Source organism: Narcine bancroftii, chromosome 8 (genome assembly GCF_036971445.1).
Source record: "Narcine bancroftii isolate sNarBan1 chromosome 8, sNarBan1.hap1, whole genome shotgun sequence".
In the NCBI taxonomy this organism is placed as follows: domain Eukaryota; kingdom Metazoa; phylum Chordata; class Chondrichthyes; order Torpediniformes; family Narcinidae; genus Narcine; species Narcine bancroftii.
In genome coordinates this window covers 105,348,511-105,376,019 of record NC_091476.1, presented here as the reverse complement: position 1 = coordinate 105,376,019, position 27,509 = coordinate 105,348,511, and the positions used below count along the sequence as shown (strand labels likewise).

At 42.7% G+C, this 27,509-nt stretch overlaps 1 long non-coding RNA gene across 3 annotated transcripts in view; it reads left to right on the top strand.

Moving 5' to 3' along the window:
• The window catches only part of LOC138741122 (uncharacterized), a 79,840-nt gene that overhangs the window by 33,001 nt on the left and 19,330 nt on the right, over positions 1-27,509 (top strand). For 2 of the 3 annotated variants that reach the window (XR_011343339.1, XR_011343338.1), the window contains exon 4: positions 2,848-2,931. This is a non-coding gene — a long non-coding RNA (uncharacterized lncRNA). Of the gene's footprint in view, positions 1-2,847; positions 2,932-6,300; positions 6,330-27,509 lie in introns of all 3 variants that reach the window. The other variant, XR_011343340.1, reaches the window with a different exon arrangement.

The following is a 27,509-nucleotide window of genomic DNA, read 5'->3' as shown; positions in this document are numbered from 1 at the left end:
TAAGTAATTTAGAGTAACACAGAGACATAACATGGTGGAAGAGGTATAACAGAACAAGAATAATTGATTGATTACAGTTGATTGTAAGTCACTGAAATATGAAGGGGAAGAAGAGAAAAAAACATGACTGACAAAAATATGGCTGGACTGGGAGGCTGAAGACATTGTTGAAAATGCAACAGCAGAGGAGAAAGTCAGTTATATACTTCCTGGACAGGGGAGCGAGGCCTTGACTTATTTAATACCTGGGAGCTTACAGAGGTAGAGAAAAATGATCCAGAGCAGATATTTGCAAAGTTTGCTTCTTACCTTGAACTTGGGTCTAATCATAGAATTAAACTCTATGAATTTCAAGGCTTAATGCAAGAGACTGATGAAACTGTTGATAACTTCCTCACTAAACTAAAAATTGTTGCTGTAAAATGCAGATTTAAGATATAGAGGAAAGATTAGTTGATCAACTAATATGGGGGGAGGTGCCCATCCCGAAGGACATTGCTTTGTGATCCAGTATGCAGCTTCATTTTTTAAAAGCAAAAGTCTCTTATAGGGAAGGATAGCTTGAATCTGGCCAAACCTATAGACACAGCCAGAGCCTTCGAAGCCACGAGGATGCAAATGAAATCCTTATCTTTGCAGACCCACCCACAGCAAAGAGAAGGTTGATGCTATAAAAAACACAATCAGAAAAGTGCAAACCCCCAAGAGCTGCAGCAGACTGAAACAAATGCACCGCACATGGTTCTAAATGTAGAGCCTGTGGCAAAGCAAACCACTGGGCAAAGATGCGCAAGTCTGGTATGAAGAAAACAGTGATACCAGTGAAGAAAAAAGTCAAGAAGAAGATCCACCACATAAAAGGAAACAGCAATGAGGACTCCGACACCCAGATACTGGACATGGAATCCATATACCTTCACGAGATGTCAAGTGAGATGAAAGAAGAATGTGAGTTGGACACAAGGATTCAAATACAGAGGACAATCCAGAACAAGCCTACGATATTTAACCTAAAAGTGAAGCTGCATACTGGATCACAAAGCAATGTCCTTCCACTCAGACTCTACCACCAGATGTTCCCAGAGAACATAACAAAAGGACAATGGATTGAAAAGAGCAAATGTCATATTATGGCCTATGATGGACCCATGGTCAAGCAGCTAGGGAGAGCTAAGATCAATGGCTGCCATAAGGGAAAGAACATCCTCTGTGCATTCTACATGGTAGATGCAGACAGACCTACAATTCTCTGTCTGAATAGCTGCCAGGAGTTGCAGTTGATCTCTGTTAGTTATGTGATCCAGGCAAAGATATCCAAAAGCATCAACAGAAACACATAACAAAAAGAGGAAATGATTTCCACAGAAGTACCTACAAGGCCATGGCACAGTTCTCTGAGAATCAAGAGTGGTATTTAATAGTAGCCTGTTACTACTCTAAGTTTCCATTCATCAAAATGGTGAAAGACCTGAGAATGTCAACTATCACTATCAGAAATGAGAGTGTTTCTTGCTGAACAAAGAATACCTGAGCAAGTAATATGTGACAATGGAACACAGTTCATATCACAAGAATTCAGAAAGTTGGCTGAGAGCATGGGTTTGTTATCACTACGCCATCCCCATACTACCCCAAAGGTCATGGGTTCATTGAAAGACAAGTGCAAACTGTGAAACGCACACTAGTTAAGGGTCATGAAACAAAAGAAGACCCATCCCTAGCTCTTCTATCATTCCGAGCAACAGCTTTAAGGACTGACATGAAGTCCCCAAAAGAACTTCTAAATGGCAGGAGATATAAAACAACTCTGCCAAGCAAAATACACCCTGCAGAAGACCAGAAGGACACCAGAAGAAGACTGGCCGACACGCAAGAAGAAGGATGCCAGCATTATAATAAAGATGCACAAACATTGCCAGAACTCTTCAGAGGGCAGCATGTGCATATTCAAGAGCCAATGTTGAAAACATGGACCCCAGCAAAGGTCACCAGAGAAGCTGAGACACCAGGATCATACATTGTCAAGACAGACTCTGGCAATCAGCTGAGGAGGAACAGAATTCACAACCAGCCAACGCAAGATGTGATGAAGCAGAAAGCTTTAATCCCAGCAAAGCCTGCAACACCAATATCAAGTGAGGTATCAAATGAAGAGACCACAACCACTAATACTGAAACATCAACAAAGCAGTTGTCAGATGAAGTACAACAAGCTGCATAACCTACATGTGTACCAGCAACATAGAGCCCAATGGTCACAGCCAAATCCACAAGATGGCGAAGCAACATACTGCCACTAATGTGATATCGATAAGAATTATTTAAAAATAGTTGTGTAAATAAACTAGTGTACAAGTTCAGATACTTAAGTTGTGCTGGAAAGAAGGTGATAAAGCACACTAAATTTTCTTTATTTTGGGAAGGAGGAATGTTATATAGTCAGGATAATGTGAACTATTTTGTTACTGGTAAGAATATACCCTTCTCACTGTAGTAACTGTAGTGTATGAGTGTGTGAACAGTTTCCTGAGATGCAGGATGTATTCTTAAATTGAATTGTAAGATTTTTAGTGAATTTTGGACTTTACTTAATATTTATGCTCCAAATGCAGATGATGAAGTATTTATTTCGGATGCATTTTTATGTTTGGGTCAGGTTAATGATAATATTTTAGTTGGTGGTAATTTTAATTGTGTTTTGGAACCTTTATTAGATAAATCTCTGAAGAAAGTTAAAAAATCCAAGAATGCAATTCAGGTCCAAGCATTGATGAAAGATCTTAATTTAGTAGATATTTGGAGATGTCTTAATCCGACAGAGAAAGATTTTTCCTTTTATTCATCTAGACATGAATCGTTTTCAAGGATTGACTTCTTTTTAGTATCGGCACATTTACAAGGGAAAATACAACAAGAGGAATATAAACGTGGGTGAGTTCATATATATTTCATATATTTTACATATGAGACTTCTGAGAAAATTCAAATAGCTTATCGTTGGAGATTTAATACAATGTTGTTAAAAATATGGAATTTATTGATTTTTTGAAAAAACAAATTAATTTTTTTTAAGAAAATTCTAATTCTGTTCAAAGTAAGTTTGTATTATGGGATGCTATGAAAGCCTATTTGAGAGGACAAATAATTAGTTATACTTCTAAAATAAAAAAGAATCGATTAAATCAGAGTCTTGAATTAGAGAAACAGATTGATGAGTTAGAAAAGGAATTTCAGAAAGATGCTACAGAAGATCAGAAAATAGAATTATCTAGGCTGAAATTGAAATATAATACTTTGCAATCTTATCAATTTGAATATGTGATTAATAGGACTAAAAATGGTATTACGAATGAGAAGAGAAAGCACATAAGGTATTGGCGTGGCAATTAAAGAAAGATCAGATATTGAGGACTATTAATGCTGTGAGATGGAATTCTCTTATAAACCTCATGAGATTAATGATGAATTTTATTCATTTTATAAAAAGTTATATACATCTGAAGGAAAACAGGAAACTGGATCGATTGAGCTTTTTTTTTTATCACAGTTGAATTTACCAATATTAGAGGATGGAGATATACAGGAGTTAGAAGAACCATTTACTGATTCAGAAATTAAAATGGCTATGCTGGAAATGCCGAACGGTAAATCGCCTGGTGATGATTGATTTTCAGTTGAATTTTATAACATTTTTATGATTATTTATCTGCAGTGTTTGGGGATGTATTACATCAAGTTGGAGAACATTGTGAATTACCTGAGTCTTGTGCTAGTGCTTTAATTACAGTAATTCTTAAAAAAGATAGAGATCCTTTGAAAGTATCTTCATATAGACCAATTTCGTTGTTAAATGTAGATTATAAAATAATAGCTAAAATATTAGCAAATAGATTGGCTAAATTTTTACCAAAGTTGATTCATATTGATCAAACAGGTTTTATAAAGAATAGATATGCTTCAGATAACATTTTGCACGTGATTAGTTTAATTAATAGATTTCTACAATCTTTAGATCATCCGATGATGATATCCTTAGATCCAGAAAAAGCATTTGATAGAGTTGAATGGAATTTTTTGTTTAAAGTTTTGGAGAAATTTAAGTTTGGTCCTTCTTTTATTGGTTGGATTAGGGCTCTATATTGTAAACTGGTAGCTAGAGTATTGACGAATGGTTTGATTTCAGAATCTTTTAAGTTAACTCGATCAACTCGTCAAGGTTGTCCTTTATCACCAGCTTTGTTTGCATTAGTGATTGAACCTTCAGCACAGTTGATAAGACAAAATACACAGATACAAGGTATGAAAGTTTTAGATGAGGAGTATAACATTAATTTATTTGCTGATGATGTACTGATGTATTTAATAAACCCAGCTCAGTCACTTTTGCATTTGAAGGAATGTTTAATACAATATGGATGTCTTTCTGGATATAAAGTTAATTGGGGAAAAAAGTGAAATATTACCAGTAAGTGAAGGAGATTATTCAGTTTATAAGAATATTATTAATTTGAAGTGGACTGATCAAATTAAATATCTGTGTATAATTTTGAATGTTAATTATCAATCTTTTTAAAAATTAAATTATGCTCCATTAATGAAAAAAATTAAAACTGATTTGATTAAATTGAAAATTTACCTCTTAATTTAATGGGAAGGATAAATACAATTAAGATGAATATCTTTCCGTGTATACAATATTTGTTGCAATCTATTTCGTATTTACTTGATAAAATTTTTTTTCGAGATTTAAATAAAATGGTTAGGGAGTTTTTATGGAGGGGTAAATTTTCGAGAGTAGCTTTGAATAAATTAACTTGGAAATATGAGTTAGGGGGACTACGTTTACCACATTTTCAAAATTATTATGAGGCAGCCAAATTTAAATTTATTAGTTCATTGATGGATTTGGTACGGCCTCCTCATTGGGCTAAAGTTGAGATGGCAAGTATTTCTGAATTTCAAATACATTAATTTTTGTTTAGGTGGAATATAAATATGTTACAACAATATAATGTGCCTATACTAAAACATTTAATGAAGTTATGGATAAAGAAAAATAAAATGATAGGCTCTAGGGGTAAATTATTGGCTTTGACTCTGTTGTATAATAATCAACTTATTTCTTTTTCAATACATAATCAAAGTTTATTGCATTGGAGATTTAAAGGTGTGAAAAATTTGGGAGATTGTTTTAAAGAGAGTAAGTTTTTAATCTTTTAATCAGATGAGGGAAGATTTTGGTATTGATAAGAATTCTTTATTTCTTTATTATCAAATTCGATCTTTGGTAAAATGTATGCTTGGTAGAGATATGATTTTACCTAAAATGACTAAATTTGAGACTTTTCTTATGAAGGTACCAGAGAAGGGTTATATTTCATTTATGTATCAAATATTACAGGATGGTATGGATAAAAAGGGTTGGGATAGATCTAAAAGTAAATGGGAAGCGGATACTGGTTTTATTTTTTCTGAAGAGGATTGGTTAGATATCTGTTATGATAGTGTGACTAGATTGATAAATGCACGTTATGCAATGATTAATTACAATTTTTTACATCAATTATATTTGACACCTGAAAAATTTAAAAAATATGGTTTTAATGAATCAGATTTGTGTTTTAGATGTGGTGATACAGTTGGAACTTTTTTTCATGCTGTTTGGTTATGTGTATATATATATCTTTTTGGAAGAAAATTCAATCATTTTTAGAATACCTGTATAAGATTAAAATAGTTTTAGATCCAACAGTATTTTTATTGGGTAGTTTGCAACCTCTGAAAGGTTTGGGATTAGATAAGTTTCAACTTGCTTTTGTATATTTAGCTTTATCCGTAGTGAAAAAATGTATTGCTAGTACGTGGAAAGATACAAATATGATTGATATCAATAGATGGCATAATGAGATGAAATATTGTTTAATCATGGAAAAAATTACATATGTTTCGCATGATAATTATAATTTTTTTATTAATAAGTGGCTGTTATACTCAGAATATTTACATTTCAATTTATATTGATTAGATTTTAACATGTATATTTAACTCTTTTTTTAATTTTTTTTATTGCTCTCCTTAAGAGAGTTGGCTGAAGGAGGGGGGGTTCTTTTCTTTTTCTTTATATATATATATATTTATATATATATATTATATATATATATATATATATATATAAATATATATATATATATTTATTTATTTATTTATATATTGATATATATATAAAACATTCATGTTCATGTTTAATTGCTGTACATTATTTGTTTTTTGAACGAATAAATAAAGTTTTTTAACAAACAGTTTCCTGAGATGATGGAAGACATCAGTAGGTAAAGTATTTTCTGTTATTTGAATCTTTCAACTCTGTTATTTAATAAGCCTCCCAAATAATGCAGAGACATAACAGGCCTTTTCATAGTCAGCCTCCACATGGAAAGATATTTATTACCTTTTCATGCAGGCCCAGAAAAGCCTACTCCAATGTTCCCTTTCAGCCTGGAGGCGACTGGGCATTGATACAACATTCGGGGTGTGTGGCTACTGGTGCCATGATGCCATACATACGAGCTGAGAAATGGTTGACTTGGTTACCCATAATCCCTCACACAGCTAGAACCGCTCTGCATTTCCCAGAATGGTTCCAGCTGTGTGGGGGATTATGGGTAGATACACGTATTGAGCTGCTGGTGCTGACAAGCAGCCCTGAAGGCCAAAGTGGCCTGGTGAAGTGCTAGAGACTGGAGCGGCTGGCAGGTCTGTCACAGACCACCCCAACCGCCCCTGATGGCCCAGCCCCCATGAGCTGCCCCTGCCCTCACAGCTCCTGTCTGCTGTCCCTGCCCTGAGGTGAGTGAGTGAGACAGATAAAAGTGAGATGGGTCGCGGACTGATGACCTCACCATGAGGTCATCAGCCCACCCCTAGCCAGCCATTTGCAGCAGCAGTACATTCATTATGCGTGATGGAGCACTTCACTCCACTGCTGACACTACCTCGGAGAGGGATTGGAGTCAACACCTTGGAGCATTCATGAATGTAAGTTTTCTGATGTGAGGGTGGAGAAACTCTGCCTTTATATTTGGATTTTGTTGCTTTATGAAAGGGCCTAATGAGATCCCCCCGCCCCCTCTTCTCCTAAATTCCAATAACTACAGGCACATGATGACCCTTTCATTCCCGGAATTATCCTCGTGAACCTTTTCTGCACCCTCTCCAATGTCAACACATCCTTTATTAAAATGAGGAGCCCATAGGGAAGTCTTTGGTTCGCCAGAGCTTTCTGAAGTCCGTGGCTTGCTATTTTTATTCTCTACCCCTTATGCACTCTGACCTTTGTCATTAATGCTTGTGGACCGATTAGAGCATAAAACATGTCTGGCAGAGGCTGTGGGGAGTGCTTTGACAATAGTTACTTTATATCTCTTTGCAGTGGAATTGTGGCAATTGCTTCTTGTTTTACTGAGGGGGGAAATGGTAGGTTGTTAGTTGCACCCTCTACAGCCAGATCTTGTTTGTGAATGCAGGGGTGGCCATGGTGGATTGGATGATACTGTTAGATGGACACCTGATGCTGGGTATGGAATCAAGGCTGGAATGCCCAGATCAATTTCCCAGCAAATTGTTAACTCAATGTACAGATCCATGAAATCTTGTATTACATGCAATGTAAAGTGCAGTAATAATGACACTGGTGGGACTACTTATGACTCCATTAGAGCCCAACGCTTGCAAGGAATGTCCAAACACACAGAGGAGGTTTCTTCTTCTTCACCCCATCTTCTTTCTCGTCCAACAGTTGTTTCACTGCAGGCAGACATTGGGATTATTCTTTCTGGCCTGAATTGTTTCAATGTTGTTACCCAGCAAAGATAAGACAATAAAATCTTTGTGCACGACTCATGTTGGAAACTATCCTTACACTCACTAAAGCAGGTCTCTCGCCAATTTCCTAATATCTTGTTCATTGTATGATTACCAGCCCCATTTTGGTTCACTAAAAGGTGAACTTAATTTCTCTTTACAGAAAAAGAGTTAATAAGCAGATTTTGGATCCTGGTTCTGAACAAGTTGGTTAGGTAAAATATTGCCTAGGCTCTGTGATGGAATTTGTGGGTTTCCATTTCAGTCATGAGCATAGCACATGACTAATCATCTAGTACCGCCTTTCAAAAGGTACAACAAGCTGCTGCAATGCAAAATAAAAATCAATTAGAATTAACACAGGGCAGCATCACTAAAACAAATCATCTGCTGATTATTGTTTGGTCAGTTGCACGATCTTTCAACACATTAAATGGCTGCCATGTTTCCTAGGTTACAACAGAGACCATACTCCAAAAGCTTTCAATAAAAGTCTCAGGATTCGCTGAGGCCAGGGAAAATCCTGTACAAAGGCAAGGCCTTTCTTTTTAAGATCAAGCACATTGTTTGAATCATGCTGTTGAGTCATTGGAGGGCACTCCAGCGAACATCATTTTCATGTTCAGTTCACAGTAGATTATTTATGGTCACCTGATGCAGACTATACTAAGAGAGCATAACTAACACAGAACATCTTGTGACATGCATTCCTTCAACTAATGGCAAGAATTCCAGTTAATGTCGCTTAAAAATGTAGCAGTATATCTTTGCTCCTCTGTTTTGAAGGTTTAACTGATAAAATCCTACCAAGCACTAAATCTAAAAGTCACCATTTATCGTTTTAAATCTAAAAAGAAAACCAGAAATTACCCCCAACCAGCACAACGATTCAGCTGCCCACTTCATCTTATATTCCCTCTTGTCTGTAGCTCTGCAACTTGTTCTGTCTCACATGCCCACCAATTTCAGCTTTTGATTATTCTGCCACTTACAAAATAGTGTGTAATTTACAGTCGTGAATGACATAAGAACATAAGAAATAGGATCAGGAGTAGTAGGCCATCCAGCCTGTAGGGCCCCTACTTTACCATTTAATAAGATCATGGCTGATCTACTGTGGACTCTGCCTCATTTTCATGTCTTTTTCACCATAATTCTTCTACTATGTGAAAATCTATCCAACTATGGTTTAAATATATTTAATGAGGTGGCCTTGACTGCTTCCTTGGGCAGAGAATTCTATAGATTCACTACTCCCTGCAAAAAGCAGTTCCTCCTCATTCCTGACCTAAATCTACTACACAATCTTGGGGCGATGTTCTCTAGTTCGAGCCTCACCTACCAGTGGAAACTATCTTATCTATCCCGTTCAAAATTTTTTAAAGTTTCTATAATATCTCCTCTCATTTTTCTGAATTCCAGTGAGTATAATCCCAAGTAACTCAATCTTTCTTCATAGGCTAACTTCCTCATCTCCAGAATCAACCTGGTGAACCTGCCTCGTAAGCCATTATATCATTTTTCAAGAAAGGAGACATGAACTGTACACAGTTCTCCAGGGGTCATGTGATGTGCTGCAGTGCAAACAATGAAAGGCCATACTACAGGCTTTAATTAGCTTAAAACTTCCAAACCAAGTTCTGTATCCCTTCTGGCTCCATGTGCTTTGCTCCTGCCTTTATGTGCAGCCGGTGATTGGCAGGGACTAGGTGGAGCCAGTCTCCCAGGTTACCTCCCTGCAGGTACAATAGGTTGCCCTTGCAGTAGGCAGTGCAGACAGGTGCAGGCAGTCACCGATAGTCCAGTGGTTGTATCACCACATATCCTGCACAGTTGCAGCAGAACCTCCCTTTTAAATTCTGTGTTCTTATTTCCTCCCACCCGTCCAAATGTACTGGGGTCAAAGGTTAATTGAGGTATTTGGGTGGCACAGTCTCATGGGCTGGAAAGGCCTGCTACTGTCCTGAAAACCAAACTTTTGCAAGTCATACACAAGCACTCCTAAGTCTGTCTGCACAACAGCATGCTAAAATATTTATCCATTTAATTATTTATTTTTCCTATGTGGATGACCTTGCATTTACCAACATTGTACTCTAACTGTCAGACTCTCCTAGTCATTTCACATACCTATTTCTCTCTGCAATCTCTCCACATCCTCTGCAAATTTTTGCCTTGCCACTCAATTGAGGGTCTTCAGCAAATCTATAAGCTGCACTTGATCCTGTCTTCGTTATCATATGTAGATCATGAACATTTGTGGGCCTAGCACTAACTCTGCTCATCACTGATTTCCAACCAGAGAAACACCCAGTTATTCCATCTTCCTTCCTCCTTATGCCTTATCAGGCCCAGTAAGAATTTTGTAAGATTCAGAGATTCCTTCATTTTTTTAATTGTGGAACCAATCTGGTGATCCCTTGTTGTTGCATGGCCTTTGTGGCAATAACATTCATTTTTCCAGATGACATCAAAACATCAAGTCGTACGACACAGAAATAGGCCTCTCACGCACTAAGCCTCAGGCCTATATTTGCAGTAACCCTGCATTAATCCCATGATATTCTTCTTACATTCCCATCAACTCCCTCTACTCTCTCCCCCCCCCATAGATTCTAGCATTCATCAACATACTTCGGGCATTAATCTATCAACTGCATATCTTTGGGATGCAGGATGAAAAACGGCATCTGGAGGAAACCCACGAGGTTACCACAAGAATATGAAAAGCCCACAAAGACTACATTAGAGGCTGGGATTGTGAGGCAGCAAACTCCACTAGCTGAACCAATGTGATACCCTTCACATAAAGAGAACACAATTCTCCTGATACAATCTCACCAAGCCTTGAATAATTTCCACATGCCGTCTTTATCCTTTTTCTCAAATCCTCTTGCAATAAAGGTTACCATATCATTTGCCTTCCTAATGTCTTGCTGTATCTCCATGTTGGCGTTTACCACAATGCTATTACAGCGCCATTAGACCATGCCTTTGGAGCAGAATTATGCCATTCAGCCCATTGAGCTTGTTCTGGCATTCAAATCATGGCTGATTTCTTTTTCTTATCAACCCCATTCTCCTGTTCAAAACCTTTGACAATATTACTAATCAAGAATCTATTAACCTCTGCTTTAAATCTACCGAATGGCTTGGCTTCCACAGCTGTCTGTGACAACAAATTCAACAGATTTACCACACTCTAAAGACATTTCTCCTCATGACCTTGAAAGGGACAGACTAGTCAGTGCGTCAGAGGAAGGAGGCACACATTAAATATGGAGGGAGCCCAATTCTTCACTCTGCTATACCCTCTCCTATTCTCCACTAGCCAGAGCTGGCACAGGAGTAATGAGTGCATGGATTTAATTTTAATTTTTTTTAATTTAGACATACATCACGAGTCTATGCCACCCAGTTTGCACCCCACTAACCTACAACCCTGGTACGCGTTGAATTGGAGCCCCCAGAGAAAACCCTCGCACTCACGGGGAGAATGTACAAACTCCTTACAAACAGCACGGGATTCGAACCCCGGACCTGGGTTCTGTAAAGTTGTTGCGCTAACCACTAGGCCAACTGTGCCGCCCTTTTAAATGTGTATTCCTTCCCCCATAGATCTGATAGGGATGGTGAAGTAAGTTGTTATTTTTAGATATATATTTTGATGTTTTTAATTATTTCTTATTAATGGCATTTTTAATTACTGTTGTATATCAAAGACATGTACAGACCATTACAAAATGGTTTGAGAGCAGAGATTTAAGGTGAGGCTCTGCCCCCAAACTTTGAATCCTGTCCGGACAACCAGAGTATTCTGGGAGCATGGCTCCAGCAGGAGAGCAGCTGGGACCCACTTACCCCAAGGTCTCGGTATGAGTGCATGAGATCAGTTCCTTTGGCCTTTCATTCAAGCATAGGTAGAAGCATATAAATGGCGGCCTATATTCAGACCGATAATCCTCATTGTTTGGTCCATTCTTGTCTGTCCTGCTGGTTGCTTTCAGCACTGTCTATTTTTGTTCAATACAAATCCCATGGAGTCACTGCAGGCAGAAATTTAATAAAGCTGCAGGATGCTGATGTACATTGACAAATCACAATTGGAACATGTCCTGCTGATGCTGTACTGTGCCAGTTCAGCCCGCACAAAAAGCACGAGGTACCAGGGCTGCAGACTTGCATTATGGATTGGATCTAGGAATTTTTGGGAGAAGTTTGAAAGGATGGAATGAAAACAGGTTTTATGGTTATGCAATAAAATCCTCATTATCTGGAATTCAAGCTACAGGCATCCTCAAGCAACGGGCAGTTAGTCCACCAATCCATGCAACACACTATCAAAAGCAACCGGAAAATGTATTTATCCGGCATCTACCTCAGGTGCCGAATACTGGGAGGTTTCCTGACTATGAATAACTGGGATCATCTGAGAAACATGGAGATGTTATTATGGAGTAGATATTTACTAGAAGTTTGAATAACAGTAATCAGGGGCTGGATATCTCCTTAAATGGTTTCTCAGATTAATGGTAATCAATCATAACAAGCAATGTATTTTTGTGACATCGAAAGGAGTGGACTATATTCAGAGTGAAGGTCTTTCTGCACTATCAAGTATCTTTCTGTACTGACCTCATTTTCCAGCACATGCTACGTGCATGTTCTTTTGTAAGTATGACCGTCCTGTCAAATAGGAGCTCTTTGTACCTCAAAATCTGAACTGTTCTGCATCTCTGAAATGCAATAGTTATCTCCATCTGTCTAGATTGAAAGTATGAGAAATCCGTCATTCTCCCCTCCAAATTCATCTCTACCTTTAAACAGAGTCCTTAAAATCCTCCCCCAATGAAAGGCCACCTTTCACTCATTGGTCACCAATTCCAAGGTTCCTTGAAGTGGTTCTTTATATATAAAATTCTTTGGTCAATTACTTTCTCAGGGAGTAAATCACAAAAATCCATAGACACCGTGGTTGAAGTAAAAAAACACAATATGAAGGGCTCAAGCCCAAAACGTTGGTTATGTATTTCTACCTTTCCTACATAAAGGACACTGTTTGACCTGCTGAGTTTCTCCAGCATTTTGTGGTTTTTTTTTAACCTTCTTAAGGATGTCTGTTAAAGTCCTGGGTAGGGAAGGTGGCCATTCCAAAGGAGGTCACGGTCATAGTTTACCATATATTATCATACAGCGTGTTTGCATTTGTTGTTTTTGCAATAACGTTTAAATTTTAAATGGTATTTTCACAAATGCAAACATACTGTGAATGTGTGTGTGTGTGTGTGTGTGTGTGTATATACATGCATGGTAATATATGATAATCTATGATCATGTCCTCCTTTGGTATGGCCACCCCATCACCCCATGTGCATGTGTGAGAAATTTTGTTTTTATTTCCAATCACCTGATATGCATGGTGAGCAAGGGAGATTCACAATGTGTGGCTGCTTCCGTAGGCAATTGATAGTCTCATGCTACAGGATCATAGAAAATAATCATCACTGAATAAAACTTCCTCCATCAAGCCCTCTGTTAGCATGAGTTTGGCACAAGGTAAAATTCCTTCTCTATTGCCCAATTGAACATTCCCAGGGTAAGTCCATTGTCAGAGTAAAACACCCAAGATACTAGACCAATAGCACTCACAAATGCAATTTTAACATGGAATGAAGGTTCCTTTTCTTTGTGCTAACAGTAAGCAGTACTGTGAACCATATAATGTTGTGGTCTGGTGCTGATTTCAAACTAAGACATGATTGCCCTGTGCCATCCTAACTAAGATTCTGAGCACTAGCACACAGGACAATTTCATTCATCCATCACCCTTGGTTTTGAAGGTATTTCCCAGAGGAAAATAGTAACACATCAACCAGGCCCATGTATTTCCCAATCTACTTTAGAACAGTGCAACAGAGTTTATGAGAATAGTCAATAAGATATATTTGAAGCAAAGTGTCTATTAATTTTTGATATAATTGTGCTGTTGCTATATTAACGTTGGCTTTCCATTAAGGCAGTTATTTCAGATGGTGCTCTGCCTCATTACCCATTAAGAGATGGCTGATGTATTTAATCAAGCATCCTTTGTATTTCCACTTACATTCGTTCAGCACAAAGCCCTTACAAAATGTGGAGCTAATCCTATCCCACTAAATGGAATCCCAGGTTGCTAACAGATCCAGTGGGTCTTCCTGGGCTGCCGTCCTTGGCTTTTGTGACTGGACACAACTCCAACCCTGAGATGGGTCCCTGCACTGAAATCCATGTAGTGGTGATAGCCAGCTGAAATTGAGTATTAAAAATAATACCATTTAGCAGAAAGGGACCTTTGGCATTTAGCATCATGCTACTGGTTGCCTGGAGATGGTCCTCCATTCGATCATCGCCTTCCCAAGATCGTGTTATATGGCAAGCTCTCCACTGGCCAGCGAGACAGAAGTGCACCAAAGAAGAGGTACAAGGACTACTGAAAGAAATCTCTTGGTGCCTGCCACATTGACCACCGCCAGTGGGCTGATATTGCCTCCAACCATGCATCTTGGCGCCTCCCAGTTCGGCGGGCAGCAACCTCCTTTGAAGAAGACTGCAGAGCCCACCTCACTGACAAAAGACAAAGGAGGAAAAACCCAACACCCAACCCCAACCCACCAATTTTCCCTTGCAACCGCTGCAACCGTGCCTGCTTGTCCCGCATCGGACTTGTCAGTCACCAACGAGCCTGCAGCAGACGTGGACATACCCCTCCATAAATCTTCGTCCGCGAAGCCAAGCCAAAGAAAAGACTGGTTGCCTAGAGCAACCTTAGCACAATCTGAATCTTCCTTTGTCACCAAGCATATGAGATGATTGAATATAAATGCAAGATTATCAGCACCCATCCAAATCTTGAACAGGACCTTGAGCAGGTGGTCCTTGGGAAGATAATTGTATAAAGTGTTGTATTTCACTAGACACTTAAAGGACCTTGTTATAGACAGCTCATGCTGGAGGATTTTAAAGAGCATCCTCATAGTTTAGGGAGGCATTTCTAAAGTCTAGGCAGTTGAAAGCTGACTGTGAAAACTAGGCATACACCACCTGATTTACAGATGCACAGAGCTTTCAGATGGTTGTAGGCTGTGTATGATTATAAAAAAAAAGTCATGTACCAAAAAGCAGGGTGCTGGCTAAATGGGATCAGTACAGAAAGCCATGGATATGATAGGCTTGTTTTGCTACTGCATGACTATGCATATGTCTCCCAAACATAGACAAATTGCAGCAGTTTCCAAAGGGACTTGAATCAGGTATTACTACACCATAGAAATGAAAGGGTTTAAAGGGCTCTAACCTGCTGCTAGAGCAAGGAAGGATTTTGTGTGTGTGTATGGTCATTAGTGACAATGGCAGGCAGATTCCAGTTGCTTTGGGATGGAGAGGATTGGAGCCAGTGGCCTATCATTTTAACCACGTAGAAATGTACAAAAAAGAAAATAAGGAGATGGTCGACAATACCATGAACATCCCTGCTTCCCGCCCCATGCCTCTGCCCATGAGCTGGAATTATCATCACACTCAGACCTAGCTCAATCCAAGCAATTATAAGGGTTCAGACTCAAAACATCATCACTAAGCATTAGTTCCTGCCAGTGGGATTGTGCTCCTACCTCTGCCCTTACTTCCCCCTCCCCCACTCTGGTGCAATATCGGACAGAAGCAAATAAACAAAATATAAAGTCACTACAATAGGCTTTATTCAACATAAAATTCCACAGCTGTAAGGAGAGCTGCTGTAAACTCTGAGAGTGTCTTCGAAGGGCCGGCTCAGGATTATATCCCTGAGGGTGATTGACACCCAACTGGGTGGGGCTTGGTCCATTCAGGTCGGCTGATTGACAGCTGGCCAGGTGTTGCCTTGTCCCCATGCTCTTCTGCAGAGGTTGCACCCAGCAATAGGCCAGTGGGGTACCACCACATTCAACCCCTTCTTTAATATTGTCCCGGGGGAAGGGGTGGTGGGGGGAAGATTGCAGACCGAGGTCTACCCAGAGCCCCAAAAAATATAGACACAGTATTTACAGATTAAGACGGTATGGCAGCTGTCAGGGGTCAGGGAGGGGGGGGTGGTGTGTCAGACCGGTGTGGTCCTGGGTTGGAGGATGCTGTGTTGTGGTCGGTGCTCCTGCTGGCACCAGGTCCCTGCTTGAGACGGTGTCCTCCCTGCCACTGCCGAATCTAATGTAGGCGTAGTTGTGGTTCGTGTGTAGGAGGAACACCTGCTCGACCAGGGGTTTGACCTTGTGTGCCCGCACGTGTCTACGCAGGAGCACCAGTCCCAGGGATGCAAGCCATGCTGGGAGAGACTTTCCCATCACCGATTTCCCGGGGAATGAAAACAGGCGTTCGTGAGGGGTCTCGATGGTAGCCGTGGACAGGAGTGACAATGGCATGGAGTGCCTCAGGAAGAGCGCCCTGCCAGTATTCTACAGACCACCCCTTTGACTTAAGGGCCAGGAGAACTGCCTTCCAGATCACCCCGTTTTCACGTTCCACTTGCCCATTACCTCTTGGTATGTAACTAGACGTGCGACTAGTCACGATGCCTCTTGCTGTCAGGTACTGGTGTAGTTCCTCACTCTTGAAGCTAAATCCCCCGGTCGCTGTGGATAAATACAGGGTAGGCAAACATGGTGAAGATCTGTGTCAGTGCCCTGATGACAGTGGTTGTGGAGGTGTCTGGGCAAGGGATAACCAAAGGGAAACGGGAGTACTCATCTATGACCGTAAGGAAATAGACATTCTGATTTGTGGAAGGCAGGGGCCACTTGAAGTCCATGCTGAGGTGCTCGAAATGCCAAATGGCCTTCACAATGTGAGCCTGAGGTGGGCGGAAAAAGCGAGGTTTGCATTCCGCGCAGACCCAGCATGCCTCAGTCATGGTCCTGGCGTCCCTGATGGTTTACGGGAGGTTCCAGGACTTAATGAAATGGTATAAGTGGGTGACGCCCGGGTGGCAGAGGGACTCATGCAGTACCTGGAGCTGGTCATCGTAGAGCGACGTGCAGGTCTGGGAGAGGGCGTTGGGGGAGTCATTAAACTTCCCGGGACAATACTGGATGTTGCCAGCTCGACTCTTCAGCGCAAGATCTTGTCGTTCTTGATTTTGCCCCTGTGGGTGGTGTTGAACATGGACGTCATGACCCACTGGTCAATGAGGAGGGTGAACCTCCTGCCAGCCAGGTAGTGGCACCAGTGGCGGACCACTTCCATGATTGCCTGGGCCTCCTTTTCAAAGGCGGAATGTCCTAGCTCAGAGCCAGGGAGGGTCATGGAGAACAAGGCGACCGGGCAACCCCCCCCCCCCTTAGTTGAGGGTTGCAGCGAGGGCTACATCAGGCCACCTGGAAAGGGGAGTCCTCATCCACGGCATGCATCATGGCGTCTGCGATATCCTGCCTGATGCACGTGAAGGCTGCCTGCACCTCAGGTGGGAGAGGGCCTTGTCCGAGAAGCGGGGAACCCACTGTGAGTAGTAAAAGAATAAGCCAAGGCACCTGCGGAGGGCTTTGAGCATGGGGGGGAGGGGCAGCTCCATTAACGGGTGCATCCATTCTGGATCTGGGCCGATGACACCATATGCCTCGATGTACCCCAGGATGGTGAGGCAGGTGGTGCTGAACATGCACTTCTCTTTGTTGTAAGTGAGGTTCAGCTCCTTGGCCATCCGGAGAAATTTCTCCAGGTTGGTGTTGTGGTCTTGCTGGTCGAGGCCGCAGATGGTGACATTATCCAGGTATGGGAAAATCGCCTTTAGCTTGTGCCGGTCTACCATCCGGTCCATCTCCTGCTGGAAGACAGAAACCCCATTCGTGACCCCCAAATGGAACTTGGCAGAACTGGTACAGATGCCCGTCTGCCTCGAAGGTGGTATAGGGCTTGTCCCGTGGATAGATGGGGAGTTGGTGATAGGCCGACTTCAGATCAATTGTGGAGAAGTCCCGGTAGTGGGCTATCTCATTGACCATGTCGGCTATCCTCGGAAAGGGATAGGTGTCCACATTGGGTGTACCAGTTGATGGTCTGGCTGTAATCCATGACCATCCTTGGGTTGCTTCCCCCTTTGACCACTAGGACGGGCTCTTCAAGGGCTGTTGCTGGGCTCTATGACACCTTCCACCAGAATCCTCTGCACCTCCGGCCTGATGAAGTCTCTGTCTGCGGCGGATTAGCACCTACTTCTAGTGGCTATCAGCTTGCAGTCTGGCATGAGGTGTGAGAAGTGCATGAGGGGTGTGATGCGCAGCATGGAGAGGCTGCGTGTTGGCCAGGGCTGGTTGGACGGCGAATTGTGCAGCATGAATGGGGGTAGGGGCCCCCCGAAGGCAAGGGTGATGCTCTGCAGGTGGCTTTGGAAGTCTAAGCCCAGGAGGACTGGGGTGCAGAATTTGGGCATGACCAGGAGCCTGAACTTGGTGTAAGTCTCCCCCCACCACAGTCAGATCAACCAAGGGTATTGATAGTCCGGTCCTTGGCAGCAAAGGCGATAGAGAAGGTGGTGGGTTGGATTTTTAGCTTTAGGGAGTGGGCCACACGCGGGTGAATGAAACTATCGGTGCTGCCACTGTCGATTAGGCACTTTGTTACCTGCCCGTTGATTTTTGCTTCCATCGTGGAGCGCTCAAGGTTGTGGGGAACATTCCTGATCAGGGTGGTGGCTGCTAGGACTATCTCAGGGTCTGAGTCGTCGTTCCCCGATGGTGGAGGCGAGTTGTGGTCATCGGTATCCCCTGCCAGCGTCGGGAGAGATGAACGTTGACCGGTTGTGCTCTCCATAGTCATGGGATGCGGTGTGCGGCGGTTAGCAGTGTCCGAAGGTGTAGGGTGCATTGGTAGGGCAGCCTGGTCAGCACCCATGTTGACCACGTTGTCATCATTGGAGGCCTGGGGGGGTCTTGGTGATGGCGGCGCCTGGCCTGACTGGCCCAAGATGGCGATGCTGCGTGGGAGGGTGAGGCATGGCTGGCCTTCTTCCCTGGCTGCGCTAGTTGTGCCGGGGGAAGTGACATCATGCCGCTGGCTGTTGGTGAGGGTAACATCGTTACGGCCGGCGGACATGACATCATTCCGAAGACCGGAATTGACGACATTGTAGACTTCGGGAGGCGGCACTGGTGAGGGCTGATCTGGGCGGATGGCACGCACGCGGTGATCGTTGCCGGCGCGGCCGGAAGTTGGGCCGCTGGGGTTGGGGAGGCCGGAAGTGGCTGCGGGGGCAATGGCATTGCCCGGCAATCACATATGGCGGGGATCGTGAGGTAGTGGGGGAGGTTGTAGAAGGCTCCTGAGCTGCCGGCGGGCTTTGAGAGGCATACTTTGGCAAAGTGGCCTTTCTTGCCACATCTCAAACAGTACTGGTTTTTGGCAAGGCAGTTTTGGCGTGATTGACGATCAGACCCACACTGGGACCCACAGTCTTACAAGGGCACTGGGCGCCTGGAGCAGCAATGTTTTCTTCCTCAGCCTGATCTAGGGCCACAGCAGCTGAATGCGCTCACCATGCGGAGGCCTGAGGAAGCCTGGAGTCAAAGGCTTCGGTGTGCAGGGCTGCTTCCTCCAGGGTTCAGACGACCTTCACTGTTTTGGCCAGGGAGTAAATATTGTCCTCCAGCTGTTTCTGCCTAATTGTCCTTGCACGTAGCCCTCAGACGTAGGCGTCTCTGATCAGCCTCTTGACCTCCCTTTCATTTACCCCAAGTTCAGCAGACAAGGTCAAGCCAACTCACGCAGGGCTCCCAGGAAGGACTCGGCCATCTCCCCGGGCAGCTATGCAAGGATACTCAGGAGGTTACCTTGCAAAGACCATATTCGTGGAAGGTTTTTACATTGTCTTGAGGGTGTTCATCGCTTCCGAGTACCCAGTGCAGACTTTGAATGCCTGGAAGACTCAGGGACCCAGCTTTGATCGGAGGAAGATGAGCCTCTTTCGATCAGAGTCCAGGATGTTGTCAGCGTGTGCCTCGATGATCGCTTCGACCGTGTGCTTCCAGATCTTGAAGCGTGTTTGTACTTCTGGGTGGTGTTGTTCGATTTCGAGGCTCCCGGCACTCAGGAGCTTTTCCATAGCAGTTTTAAGAATTTATGTCGAATTATGGTGCGCTATGAGACAGAAGCAAACACACAAAACATGAAGTCTGAACAACAGGCTTTATTCGACATAAACTTCCACGGAGCCAGCTGTGAGGAGAGCTGCTGTAAACTCTGAGAGTGTCTTTGAAGGGCTGGCTCAGGCTTATATCCTGGAGGGTGATTGACACCCGACCGAGTTGGGCTTGGTCCATTCAGGTCAGCTGATTGATAGCCGGCCAGGTGTTGTCTTGTCCCCATGCTCTTCTGCAGGTACAGGGGTTGTCTCCTGCATTAGGCCAGTGGTGTACCACCACACCCCCTTACCTCCCCCTTCCCCCACCTCACCATTTTGTTTGGCACCTGCCTATATTTTGTTCATACCTTGATGAAGGGCTCAAGCCTGAAACATTATGTATCTTTATCTTTGCTATATAAAGGACACTGTTTGACCTGCTGAGTTTTTCTAGAATTGTGATTTTACTTGAAACATCAATGGTTTTTTTCTTCTCCCACTGAATGCTGCTGAATTCCTCCAACAGATTGTTATTTGCTCCGAATTCCGGAATCTGCAGTCTTTTGCGACTCCCATTTTTATGTTGAATATTCATGCACATTAATTGATCAACAATTTCCTTCTCCCTCCTGGCATCACTGGAATCTACATTCCATCACTTTAGAAGTACAACAAACAGACATGTGATTACACTGGAACAAATATTCCTTCATCATTAATGTGCTGGGTAATTATGAGGGGGATGTGGGGGTGGGACAGTATAACTGCTGCCCCCTTCAAAGCTCCCCAGTGTGAGTAGCTGTGGTGTGAATGTTCTTGTCCACCTCTCCATTCTACACTTTCGTGCACCCCGAACGAGCTCTGGTCACCTGCTGTAACATCTCCTTCCTTGCTTTGCTATCAATTGTTTTATTTGATAGCCTTCCCATGATATGCACCGAGCCATGTTTTGCTGCATCAAATGCAACTTCTCCTTGCTGAGCTGGCCTTTTGTAGGCTCACTCCATTCACAGTCCGCTCAGGTTTATAAATCACTCTAACTTCATTATGCCTGTAATATCTCGCTCATCAGTGTTCAGCCAGTATTTTATTGGCTTCTAGGAAATGAAGGTAAAAACGCAAAAGTGTAGGATGCTTTCCAGTGAGACTTTGCAGCTCTGCATCCATCATTTTCATATCTCTGCCATCAATCCTGCAGGGTAAGTCTCCGAACTGTGACAGTCAGACTCAGAGAGTTCAGGCTACCCTGTTAAATTGACTTATTTTTAATGCAGTTTCAATAACTGAGCATTGCTTGCAAGGCCAACATTTATTGCCCATCTCTCAAATCCCCTGAAAGGAGTGGCTTAAAATGTCATTTTCAGACCACGTCAGGGTGAAAGTGTTTCCTTCCTGAAGGATAAGGTTGTTATGACAATCTAATAGATTTATGACAAAGACTAACTCTTCTACCTAATTCCCTTAAATTGCACAGCTGCATGGTGGGATTTAAGTGGCAACTTTTGTTCCAGTTCCAGCTTTGGCTCCAGCCCTAGTTCAGCTCAACACCAACCCTTGCTCCACTTTCAGGTCCTTCTCCAGCTCTTATCTCCACCTTCAGCTCCACTTCCAGTTCCAGCTCCACCTCCAGCTCTCATTCTAACTCCACCTCTAAGTGGAGTTCATTGAAATAATTTCAAGGTTGTATACGATGTCATGTATGTACTCTGACAATACATCTGAAATCTGAATATCTGAATTTGACCTCTAATTCTAGTTGTAGTTCTAGTTCCTGCTCCAGCTCCAGTTCTTGTTCAGTTCCATGTCCTCATCCAGCTCAGAATCTCTGCAAGGAGAGTCACAGGAGAACCTAACCAATGATTCAGATGAGAGAAATAACTTGAAGCAATGATCAATCTCTGCACATCTTGTTCTTTTGTAAACACCAATTGAAAAGCAAGAAATAAAGGCATTAGAAATCTAAAATAAAACTGGATAATACTAAGAATACCCATTTGGTCAGCCAGTGTCTGTGGCGACAGTAACAGAATTGACACTGACCTTTCACATAATGAAGAGGCATCACAACGAATCATTAGATCTCTTCCTCTGTCCAGAGACTTTGCTGGAGGTACTCAAGGGTTTACAGTATTTTCTTGTTTAAGAGGTGGGACTTACTCCTGCTATTTGAAGTGATAAAGCATTTAACGGAATGTTGAATGAACAAATGATAGAGCCAGGAACAGCATTTGATAAAGGGATGTGATGAGATTCATATAGTCCATAAACACTGAGTTATATTGGTTGGGCTCCATGGCATATTTCTGTGCTTTAAAATCTACGTAAATAAATGTTAATAATATATGGCACCTGCCAGTGATTCATGGATTGAGAAGCTTGTAAATAGACTTTGTAAAGATGATGTCATGATGTGAATTGTCCATTGCCATGGAAATATCCCAGGCTGCTTCAAACTCTCCCATCACTGGTATACATAGCCCACATCTGGTTAATACTTCCAATGCAGCAACTAAACTTTGTATCGACTTTGAAAGAATGTTCCAATGGGAAAGATTATTGAAAATGTTAAAATTCTTCTGTGATTTATAGAATCAGCAAGAACCTGTGGGCCATTTCTATAATCTTATCAGATTTACTGCAGAAGGTACTTGTGGTGTTATAATAAAAGCTTCTCTGCCTGTCTACTCCCCCCATTTCATACTGCTGTCACCTCGAACAGCTGCTCATGTGCTATAATGTAGCTGCCCCTCCGCATCAGCAGTAAACCCATTCCCCAACACTTGTTTTGCTCTGAATCCATTTTCATTAAAATCTTTCCACTTGGTCCCTAGTTACAAAAAGTAAAACAGCTGTTGTGGCCACATCACTCACTGACACTGGTAATAGAGACTTGCCGTCTTACACATTTAACAGGAATTCCTGAAACTCACCATGCAATTAAATTCTAAACATCCATTTTCTACACTTGTTGCTAATGCCTGTAATTAGCCCTCAATTATAATTTGTTTTAGCTCCTTTTTCATTCAGAGCCTTGCCTTACACAAAAGGATGAGTTCTATTCTTATTGAGCAAGCTGACTCTCCGACAATAGATAATTGATGATAATGCTTTGTGTCTTATTTCTTCAGTCCCCTAACAAGCCCAGAATGTACATGCTATTTGAGCTTTTATTCATACAGTCCCCCTGTCTTTGGGAGTCCTTCTGAAGGAGAAGGCAGGCTGAGAACATTAATTTCCTTTTTAGCACATGCTCCTTGACAGATGTTTATTTTTCTATGCTACCTGTAAGGATCTCATAACTAAAATTTCACGAATGTCAGTGAGTGAGCTTGAACCTTTTAAGAGTATCATCATTCTGGCAAAATAAGAGCCACAAAGTAAAACACACGAAGTCATTACAGTTTAGGAGGAGGTCTTTAACCCCCTGAGTCAATGCCCACAATCAAGTACCTATTTAAACTTCTCTCTGCCTGTGTTCTTCTCTAATCAGAGAGACTGGATACAGAATGGAAGATTGCTTTGCTGAGCATCTTCGCTCTGCGTCATGACAGGAAGCTCCCAGTGGCCAACCATTTCAATTCTGCGCTGCACTCCCAGGCTGGTCATGCCTTATGCACTGCCAAACCAAGGCCACTCATAAACTGGAGGAGCAACACCTAATATTTCTGTCTGGGTACTCTCCAACCAGGTGGCATTAACACCAATATCTTTTTCTCCCATTCTCCCTCTCCCCCATCCCTCTGTCTTCTTTCCTCCAACTCTCCATCCCTTTCCTTCTCCATTCACAGAGCCATTCCCCTTGTATGCTGGTGCGCCCTCCCTTTCTTATCCACCTATTATCTCTGGGTTGTGGAACTGTGCTCCTTCCCCTGCCCCACCCCAAAACCATTTTGTTTGGGTGCCTGCTTACATTTTGCTTATATCTTGATGAAGGGTTCAAGCCCAAAACTTTGCTATATAAAGTACACTGTTTGACCTTCTGAGTTGCTCCAACATTATGTTTTCGCTTCAACCATGGTTTCTGCAGACATTCATGTTTTACTCCCATTTAAATGAATCCCATTTTTAACCTTCCTCAACCCCTCTCCCCATCTCATCAACCTCACCAGATTCCACCACTCCAGCGCTCAGCCATCTTCAGCTGCCTCACCAATGTCCTTCCTTCAGCCATTAGGTCAGAGATACTTGCTGATAATTGCACAATGTTCAGCTCCATTCGCTGCTCCTCAGATAATGAAGCAGTCTGGAAGCAGATCCAGCAAGGCCAGATCAACTGGTATGGGCAGCACAGTTAACATAGCAGTTAGCGCAACGTCTTTATAGCACCAGAGATTGGGATCAGAGTTTGAATCCCGGGTTGTCTACAAGGAGTTTGTACGTTCTCCCTGAGTCTGTGTGGGTTTTCTCTGGGGGCCCTGGTTTCCTCCCACAGTTCAAAATGTACCGGGAGTGTAGATTAATGGGATGTAAATTGGACGGCATGGACTCGTGGGCCAAAATAGCCCGTCACAATGCTGTATGTCTAAGTTTTTTTTAATTAAAACGTTAATAAAAGCTTTTATTATAACACCACAAGTACCTTCTGCAGTAAATCTGGCACAAAGGCATCAGGCAATGACAATATCCAACAATGATAAAATATGGCTATCACACCAACAACCTGAATCTTAACGAGCACAAGATGAAGGAGATGATTGTGGACTTCAAGAGGACCAGGAACGACCACACTCCACTACACATCAACAACTCTGTAATGGCAAGAATGGAGGGCACAAAGTTCCTTGGAGTTCACTTAAGTATGGAGTGGATATGCAACACCTCCTCTCTTGTCAGGAAGGTGCAACAGCAACTGCACTTCATGAGAAGATTAAAAAGGGGAAGGCGACCAGCCACCATTATGTCAACTCTATCAAGAGTGTCCTGGCCGGCTGCATCACAGTGTGGTACGGTTGCCGAAGAAATTAGCACAAAGCAAGGGCAGCGTGATAGGACAGTTATGAGGAGCCTGATGACTGAGGGAAGACACTGTCTTTAAACTTTCTCTCCAGTGGGAGGAGGGAGAAGGGTGTGTGTCCAAGGTGCAATGGGTCTTTCCAAGAGAAGTTTGCCTCATTTTCTGAGCTACGTTCACTATCTTCAGTAGCTTCTTCTGATCTTGAGCAGAGCAGCTCCCGTCCCACACTGCGATGTATCCACTAAGTATGATTTCAAGGTGGGACAAAGGAAATATGCCAAACTTCTGTAGTTTTCTGAGAAAATAGAGGCATTGGTGTCATTTCAGGACCATTGCATCAACGTACTTGTCCCAGATCAGGTCCTTGGAGAATTTTTTCTCCTGAGAACTTAAAGCTGCCTATATTCTTTCAAGTTCATTAATGTGGACATGGGAGTGGTCTCTGCCCCTTCTCCTGGAGTCAATGATAATTTCCCTCTTCTGATGAATTTAAGACGGAGTTTGTTATCTTGGCACCATGCCACCTGACTTTTAATCTTTTCCTGTATTCTATCTCATTTTATTTGATACCCAGCCCACTACTGTAGTGTTGTCAGCAAATTTGAAGATGGAGTTGGAATTGTATTTATCTGTACAGTCATAAGTGTAGAGGGCATATAGTAGGGGACTAAGTACACATCCTTGACGAGTGCTGGTGATGAGTGTAATAATTGAGGAGATGTTGTTACCCATCTTTCCTGTTTGCTGTCTGTTAGACAGTAAGGCAAGGATCCCATTACAGAGGCAGGTGCTGAGGCCTTGAACCTGAAGTCTGGGAATGAGTTTATTGGGGACAGTGGCACTGAAGGCAGAGTTGTAGTCTATGAACAGTAGTCTAACATAAATGTCCTTGGTGCCCAGGAGTTCTAGGACCAAGTGAAGAGCTAAGGAGATGGCATCTGCCATAGATTTGTTTGGCCAATGGGCAAATTGAGGCTGACTGGTAGGCTAGTTGATGTGACCAATGAGCAGCCCCTCAAAGCACTCTCATGAAGGTGGACATCAAAGCTACAAGTTGATCATCATTGAGATCCATTATTATGTTTTTCTTTAGCACTGGCTTGTAGGTGGCCTTCTTCAAGCACGTGGGGACTTGGGCCTGTTATAGGAAGCGATTAAAGATATCTGTAACTACACCCACCAGTTGATCTATGCAGGCTCTCAGGATAGCTCCCAGGATTAGATCTGAACCAGTTGTTTGCTGCTGGTTTACCTGCTGGAAGATTGCCCTGAATTCTGCAGCAGTAACCATGGGCACAAAATCACAGGTTGTAATTGATATGCATGTCATCCCCATTGCCTAACTGTACGAAGCAAACATAAAACATCTTTAACGCATCAGGAAATATTGTGCTGTTACATTCTTTGCTGCTAATATTTGTTTTGTATTCAGTGATAGCATACATTCCCCGCCAAAGTCATCGCATGTCCATGATGCTCTCTTGTGACCTGAGCTTGGTGTGGTACCCTATTATCTATTTTGGCTTCTCTGGTAGCCTTGCAGAGATCATACATGGATTTTATTTTGTAGAGGGCCAGGACTTCAGAGTTGAATGCAGTGAGTTATCTTCCCAATTCAGCCCTGATTTCCAATTGTGAGTATACCCACATCACAAGTACTGCAGTGGTTAATGAAGGCAGCTCACCACTTCCTTTTCAAGGGCAATTAGGGACAGGCAATAAAGAATGGTTTAGTCCGTGAAGCCAACATCCTTTGAATGAATTTAAAAATTCACCTACAGTGTGTGTAGCCTTCGTCGATTGAGGTCGCCCATGGGTACTGCGCCTTTGGTAGTTTCTCATGTTTGTCCAACTTTATAAAGTGAAGCTGGAGTGGCCTCTCCAGGGCAGAGGCCAGGGCAGAGTTGATAGGAGACCCATCTGTGCCCATACAGTGGGACGCCCCTCTCCATGCTAATGACAGGTCCAAAGGAATGACGCAAGTCGATGCAGTTTGGTGCTAGCAACATTGCAGGAGTTCCCACGCTGGTGCTGGGTATAGCAGTCAGCCACCTTTGGGACTTCGACTCTGGATTTTTCCTCGGGCCTTACTCCCAAAGCCTTTCCTGTGACTGCGTATAGCCACAACCTAGCAGAGTTACCATCTATGGTTATCAAGCTGCATCTGCCTGGAACATTCCTCTGGTTACAAGGTGCCAGTGGTCTGCCTTTGCACCTTCTCCTGTTAGTGAGAACAGCTCTGCCGGACATAAGAACTAGGCCACACGTGAAGGCCAGGTGTTGGACTTAGTTGTCAGAGACACATGCCATGAAGAGCATTTGCGTAGCAGTGGTAGCTTGTCCCCACTACCAACCTTCAGCTATGACAATATTTAGAAGCACAGACTGTAGGGATATTTATATTGGGCAATTAACCTAACAACCTGCACATCGCTGGGGTGTGTTGGTTTCCAAAGTACCCAGAGGAAAGCCATGCAGTCACAGGGAGAATGAGCAAACGCCACAAAATTAACATTGAAGGTCAGGTTTAAAGCTGATTTGGAAGAACGGTGAGGGTGTGCTACAACTGTACCA